Source organism: Tupaia chinensis, unplaced genomic scaffold (assembly GCF_000334495.1).
Source record: "Tupaia chinensis unplaced genomic scaffold, TupChi_1.0 Scaffold000077_1, whole genome shotgun sequence".
NCBI lineage: Eukaryota > Metazoa > Chordata > Mammalia > Scandentia > Tupaiidae > Tupaia > Tupaia belangeri.
In genome coordinates this window covers 1,428,805-1,436,813 of record NW_006159538.1, presented here as the reverse complement: position 1 = coordinate 1,436,813, position 8,009 = coordinate 1,428,805, and the positions used below count along the sequence as shown (strand labels likewise).

Genomic DNA, 8,009 nt, shown 5'->3' with positions numbered 1-8,009 from the left:
ATGTCTCTCTCTGTCTGGCGAGCGCACGCACCCTACAGTGAAAATCTCTCCAAAAAAAAAAAAAAAAGAGGTATCTTGGGGCCAGCAGTTAGCATAACGGCTATGTCGTTGAACTCCCATGTAATTGACCGCGGTTCGGGTCCTGGACCCGGTGGCTTAAACTCACACCGGGTATATGTGCGTGCATGCCCAAGATCCCAAGAGGAGAATGGAGAAGGGACTACAGTGTGGCCATCCCCCCTGGGGGGTGATTTCTCACTTTCTGTCTCTCAGTCTCTGCCTTTCTGGCTAGCACACGCACCCTAGAGAAAAAACCTCTCCAAAAAAAAAAAAAGAGGCATCTTATTGAATCCAAAAAGCATCATGCTAAGTGAAAAAAGTCAGACTCAAAAGCCATATACTGTATGATGTCAATTTAATGACAGTCTGGAAAAGACAAAACTGTAGAAGTAAAATTTTTAAAATACACAAATTGGTTGTTTGTTACAAAGTACTAAGAAGGGACTAAGGTACAAAAGGACATAACAAACTTTGTGGAATGATAGAAATAATTTATATCTTAGTTGTGGTGGCAATGATATAATTGTCACTGTTTTTCATAATTCACAGAATTATATATCTAAAATGAATTTTACTATATATAAAGTCTCAGTAAGTATGACTTTAAAAAAAAGAACCCCAGGGGCCAGCAGTTAGCATAATGGCTATGTCGCTGGACTCCCATGTAGTCAACTGCGGTTCGAGTCCCGGACCCGGTGACTTAAACTCACGCCGGGCACGTGTGCGTGCATGCCCAAGATCCCAAGAGGAGAATGGAGGAGAAGGGACTGCGGCATGGCCATACCCCCGGGTGTGTGGGGGGGGTGATTTCTTGCTTTCTGTCTCTCTGTCTCTCTCTGTCTGGCGAGCGCATGTGCCCTATAGCAAAAACCTCTCCAAAAAAAAGAACCCCAGGGGACAGCAGGCAGCATAGTGACTAAGGCACCGGACTACCACGTGGCCAACCTCAGTTCATGCCTTAGACCCAGCAGCCTGAAGATCACGCCAGGGGTGCTGCGTGTGCCATGCCAGGGTCCTGAGAGAAGGATGGAGGACAGAGGACAGTGGCATGGCCATTTCCCCTGGAGAGTGATTTCTCATTTTCCGTCTATCTCCCTCAAGTGCACACGCCCTATGGCAAAACCTAAAAAAAATTTAAAAACACCCTAAACAACTGCAGTGTCATTTCATGCACTGTCAATGCATATAGAATTCTAGTCTGATAAATGTCATTGTGAGATCTAATTGGATGAAACTAGGCTATTCCATATTCCCTGGAGCCAGAGAAAACCTTTTTCAACCCAACTGTGTCTCAAAAAGACTTACACACTAAACAGCAGAGAAGTGTCAGAAGTTATAGCTAATATAACACAATGGTTTGTTTTTAAGAATAATCAAGTCTCTTTCAGAGCTCAGAGAAGGTGGGAAACTGGGGTGAGCAGGTATATGCTTTGAATAATTCCCAAAATGTAAACAGAACATTTGGGGGGAACAATGTTTTCCCATTTCTTATTAAACAGGTGTTTTCAAAACTTAAGTGTTTCTTTCTCCCATCAACACCCATGTTCTTTCCCCCCCACCCCCCGCTCACGGGAAAGTAAGTTCCTGGACCGACTTTCCTCTGCCATCTCTTCTCATTCACTTCCCACATCCTTTTATTCTGGAACAGAATTTTGTCTTTACATTTTGCTTTCATTCCACAAAACTTCAATAATACTTTATTTCTTCCCACTTCTACTGGTCTTTTCCCAAGATAAACTGTCAGCTTTTATTTTTATAGGAAAATACTTTTTGTAAATGGCCAATTTCAATCAGGATGTTCCACAGTGCAAATTTTGAAATTTTCGTACACTACCAATTCCCTGCTCTTCCTGCAAACTCCTTATTGAGTCTGTATTCATTTCACAACAGGAACTACCATTACGCTGCTGCTCATTTATCGCTATCAGCCTGTCATCAGCCTTTTAACCTTCCACGTCTACCACACTAATAAAGTCACAGTGAATTTATAGCCTTAAGATAAGACTTTCTGAATAATCCAAATAACGTAAGAGTTCTGGCCAGGTCAGCAGATGGCACGGTGGTTAAAGGCACTGGACTCCCACATGGTTGACCATGGCTCAAGTCCTGGACCTGGTGGCTTGCTTTCCCACTTTCTCTTTCTCTGTCTTGCCCCTGTTTGCGCTCGGTTGCCCCGAAAAAAAAGGGGGGGGGGGGGGGGAATGAGTAAAGTTAAATAATTCTTTAAAATATTTTTTTTCAAAAGTTCTGGCCACTGGCCTATAAACTCTTTATTGCAAATGTCTATTTGTTCTCATCTCTTCCTTCACTCTATTCTGTCCTCATCATTTCAAATAAGCCTTATAAATCCTTTTAACCTGTATTTTATGTTCCCTTATCTAAGTTTCCCAAGTTGTTGTTCTCTGTGCATCAAAATACAGTAACACTATACTCGATATCTCATTACCTACTTCTTCCTGGACCAAGAATTTAAGATCTAAACTCTTGAGCTGGCCCTGGGGCTTCATGGTTAAAAGACCCATATCCCACATGGCCAACTGCAATTCAAATGCTGGCCCTGCATGGCTTAAAAAACATGCCTGGGGCTCATGTGTGTATGCCCCAAATCCTGACAGGATGGAGAAACAGAGACAGGTGTGGCAACACCCCATCCCACTGGGGGGTGCTTTTCCCCTGCCTCTTTCTAGAGAGCACACAACACACTTCCTTTGGGGAAAAAAAAAATCTAAACTATTTACTCAAAAATTAAAATCTTGCCTAATTACCCTTATCCAATTTTGATGCTACTTTACTATCTTTTTTCTTTTTCGTTAACAATTTTTTAAATTATTTATTTATTTTATTATTTTATTATTATTTTATGTTTACTATAGAGCCCATATACTCACCAGAGAGAGGCAGAAAGAGAGAAAGAGAAGGCGAGAAAGCATGCCACTAGGTTTGGGACTCGAACCACAGCCAGTCACATGGGAATACCCCAAATACCATGCCACCTGCTGGCCCCACCATTAACAATTTTTTAACAACTGAAGTACTTTCTGCTTTTATGGATTATAGCTGGTCCTTCCCTAATTATAGTGTAAACTTCCTAAAAAGGGAGTACTCATTCTTTAACACACTCCAAAAATCCAGTATGTGCTATCTATCCACATACTCAAATACCACACAAAGGGACACAATAGAAAGAACACTGGATCTAGCATTTTAAGACCTGAGTTCAAGCGCAGCCTCTAACCTATTAGATGCTAAACTAGTCATAACTTTAGGCCTCCTTTTCCTTTCCAAGAAAGTGAGAATACTTACTCTGTTTACATACCAGATAGTGAGACCTGAGAGGGAAAAAAAAACATTAGCAAAGGGGCAGGCAAGTAGCATGGTGGTTAAGGGGGCTGGACTCCCACATAGCCAACCACTATTCGAGTCCCTGACCTGGCGGCTTGCTTTCTCACGTACACTTTCTCTCTCTCTCTCTCTCTCTCATCAAATTAAAAAATAAAAAATTACAGTTAAATAAAAATGATTCTTTTAAAAAAAGCATCAGCTAAACTTTAATCGTCACTTGGTACAAATATTCTTTATTATTGGTACACATAGTTATTTGCCTAACGTAGACACCTCGTGCTCTTTTAACCAAAGTCACTGTGTGGCAAATTAAGAAATCAACATTGTAGATTATTTACTTGTATCAATACTGTAACTGTTGCACTGTAAGAGTAACAAAAAGCCTACATTCAACAATAAAGATATTTAAATAGTATCTACTGAAGTCAAGCTTAAAAGAGAAAATACTTGCTATCCCAGCTGTGGTGATGCTCTTAAAACAAAGGAGGCCCAGGTTTGATTATCCATCCCATCTAATGCCAGGCATGGTGCTTGCAACATTGTAATCCCAATGATTTGGGGAGGCTGAGGCAGAAGGATTAGGATCTAGATGCTGGCCTGTGCAATCTGTCTAAAATAGAGCTGGGTGTTGAAACACGGTCCTGTAGTCCTAGGAGGGAAGCTGAGGAAGGAAGACTGAGACAGACCCTGCTAAAAAGTCTTCAAAACAGGGATAACCAATGGTGTGGTAGTGAAGGTGGCTGAATCCTATGCGGCTAACTGTGTAGTTCATGTCTTGGACTCTGTGGCTTGAGAGTCATGCCAAGCACATGTGTGTGCCCATCTAAAAACCCTAAAGGAAGGAGAAATGGAGGAGAAGGAATTGTAATGTTACTATTCCCCATGGGGAGGGGGAGGGAGGTTACTTTATCAGTTTTCCCCTTTCTTGTCTGTCTGTCTTCTCTCTCTCTCTCTGGCAAGTGCATGTGTCCTCAAGCAAAATAAAAATAAAATTAAAATAAATAGAAAATAAAAACATAGGGGCCGGTAGGTAGCATGGTGGTTAAAAAGGTGATGGACTCCCACATGACCAACCATGGTTCAAGTCCAAGACCTGGTAGTTTGCTTTCTCACTTTCTCTTTCTCTCTCTCTCTCACTTTGATCAAACTAGAAAATAATAATAATAAAGTTCAATAAAAAATAATTCTAAAAGGTTGTTAAAAAAAGGTAGTACTTACCATTAAACCTTTAATAACTACCTTTAAATATATTAAAAGCATTTAAAAATCCCACCTGTCTTATAACTAAATAGCTAAATTTAATTTTTTTTTTTTTAAATTTGGGACCAGCAGTTGGTATATTTATCTTTTTTGCTGGTCTCCCATGTAGTCGACCACAGTTTGAGTCCCAGACCCAGTGGCTTAAACTCACGCCAGGCGCATGTGCGTGCATGCATGCCCAAGATCCCGAGAGGAGAATGGAGGAGAAGGGATTGCAGCATGGCCATCCCTCCAGGAGGTGATTTCTCACTTTCTGTCTCTCTGCCTTTCTGGCGAGCGCTCGTGCTCTATAGCAAAAACCTTTCTCCTCCAAAAAAATTTTAATTCAAAAAGTAGTTTAAAATTGTGTAAATCTCCTTTTAGCTGCCTAAAATGCCCACGTGCATGCTCTCATTATGTTTTTAATCTATTACTTCAAAAAAATAGATTGCAAAGAAAAGGATACAAAGTACATATAAATGCACTAAATATAGAAAAAGTGTGACTCAACCACAGATGCAAGGAAAACAGAAGCTTCCCAACCATCATCCTATGAATAAATCTGAAGGATACCCACTAGAGCATTACCAAACATGACCAAAATTCTTACCAAAAGAACATCATTCAAGAACAGTATCAAAATTATTATAAATTGCCAGTAATATGTAGGGACTAATTTTTCTTTTCAAGCAGGAACCCAAGGAAGAACAGCAGATTTTATACTCTAGATCTACACTATCCAGTATGGTAGCTACTAGCCACTTGGAACTACTGTGACTTGAGATGTGTCATAAATGCAAAATGTACACCAGATTCCAAAGACTTACAAAAAAAAAAAAAAAAGATAAATTTTCTTTTGAGGGGACTTCAAAAAGCTAGTGGGACCAGCAGATGGCATAATGGTTAGATCACTAGACTCCCACAAAGTCTGACAGTGGTTCGAGTCCTAGACTTGACAGCTTGAAACTCAAGCCAGGTGTGTATGGTGTGTGCCCAAAGTCCAGAGAGGAGAATGGAGACGGGATTGCAGCATGGCTATCCTCTTTATCTCTCTGGCGAGTACACATGCCCTATAAACAAACATCTCTCTTTAAAAAAATAAGTTTATTTTAATGCAAAAAAAAAAAATCTGAAATCAATGCATAGTTTTTGTATAATACACATTACCATAAACTTTCTGAAGATCCCCCATACATATGTAACTTGCCTCTGTGGCTCATATAGTACATCTTCTATAGTGAAGTCAAATCTTAAATAAGAGAATGGATACCAGAAGTATTAAGCAGATTGCTCAGTATCTCACTGCTTAGTAGCAACACCTACAGCTTATTGCTCTTATCCATCCTGCTGTCATTAAAAGAAATTCTTCCTTAATTTGAGCATCTTCTTCCTCATCACACCCATTCACGCACACTTCATTTTCCAGCCACATCCTTTTCTGTACTTTAGACCTCCTATTGCCCTCCTATAGCCATGCTGTTATAATTTGTGTTTATTTTCCCAGATGGACTAGAGAACTTAGGGTAAGCACTGCCTCACTCACTTGTGAATTCCTGGAACTCTTACAGTGCCAGGTACTCTTAAGAGGCGCTCTGGAACTCTGAGATCTTCTAAATTTTAGCCCTACTCAGGTGCAGCTATACAGTGGAACCACCAATTATGTTAATGCACTGCACTAACACCTCCACCTTTATCTTTTACCTGCCTTAAACTCTTTTAGGAATACAGTAAATGAATAAAATGGAAAATTTATGTTATAAAGCATGGCAAGTTAAAAAGCATTTTTAAAATGTGCTTTGCACTAGTACTGTTCTGAAAGGCTGGTCTGATCTTCTGATAAGAACCCTGAGTTCTGGGAATTCAGCACTCCCTTTAGGTAGAAGATCAACTGATGAATGCGCTTACATATTAAGCAAAAAGTTGTGTTAAATTAAAGAAAAATTTTTAGACATGGGCACTGATGCAGTAATCGTCAACTGATTATTTTAGTATTACTGATGGCAGATGGGCAAGACAAAGAACATGCACTTGACATTAGGCTAATTATAGAAAGCTATATTTTTTTCTAAAATTCCAAAACACAAGCATGACAACTTTTTCTATAAAACAGAAAAAAGAAACTGTGAAACCTGTGGATGAAAACACTAAAATATATCGCGTGCAAGGACTGCAAGCAACATGCATACGAAACACAAACAGCAAGAGATTTTCCTAAGAAAAATATGTGCTTTACAATCTAACCAAAATTGATGGGATTGATGCACTTTGTGGAAGAAGTTCTATATATCCTTTGTACCTACATGAAATGACTTTTGAGGAGCCAGCAGGTGGCATGGTGGTTGAGGTGCTGGACTTGCACATGGCAGACCACGGTTTGAGTCCTGGACCTGGTAGCTAACTTTCTCACTTTCTCTCTCTATCTGTCTCTCTGTGTCTCTCTGGGGAACACACGTCCCCAATAGAAAATTTAAAATAACAAATAAAATTAAATAATTCTTAAAAATTTACTTGTGAACTAAGTTTGAGTTAACAAATAATAAAATCTCTATTCTCATTCAGTTACTGCTTTTCAGGATTCGAACACTGCCTAGTATCTTCAAGGCGCTTCGTCTAACCCGCTAACTGGATTCCAGCACCAACCCCACCTAGGGCAGTCTCCCGTGGAGCCCTGCACAAGGAAAAGAGGCCGAGGAACAAAGTCCCCCCTGGAAGCAGCCTTCTTGGACCTGTGTGTGGCCTTCCTTCTCCACACCGTGTCCTCCCTCGCTACTCCACCAGCAGCTTCCTTTTTCTTGCATCTTTTCTATTCTGTGGCCTTTGATGCTCTTCCTTTCTCGACAGTTTTCCGATGGCCCTAGGACATCGCTTTTAATAAGTCATCTTGTCTAAAGGGGAAGGTCTCCTTGGTTCCACTCGGTTCAAGCGTCCTCGGCTCAAAAGACAAACGTAAGTAGAACCCCAACTCCTATCAGGCCGTGTAGGAGAAGGACTTCCTACAAGCTCCGTCCACATTCTCACTTCCAGACGTTGCTCCCTCCCCCCCCAATTCCACAGCTGGAAATCTCATTTCTAAAGCCAAACACTTTAGAGGAAAATAAGTACGTGAGGGCTCCTGCCGTCTCTCAGGAAGAGTCAGGCAGTTTTTTCAATCGGACCGCCACCCCAGAAGGACGCCGCCGCAGTAAGTCTCCCCGAAACAAGTGGATCCGCGGCAGAGAGCAACGGGGTGGGGAGGGCAGGGAGAGGAAGGGCTCTTTCGCCCCGAGCCAAGACGGGCCGGGAGTGAGAGGGACGCACGACCGACCCGAGGGACGAGGGGCGCCCTCCCTCCCCCCCTCCCCCCCCCTCCGCGGGCGCGCCGGCCCCCC

General features: G+C 41.5%; 1 protein-coding gene across 3 annotated transcripts in view; it reads right to left on the bottom strand.

Moving 5' to 3' along the window:
• Positions 1–8,009, bottom strand: part of PIK3C2A (phosphatidylinositol-4-phosphate 3-kinase catalytic subunit type 2 alpha) — a 170,632-nt gene that overhangs the window by 116,518 nt on the left and 46,105 nt on the right. The gene's annotated exons all lie outside the window — the stretch shown is intronic.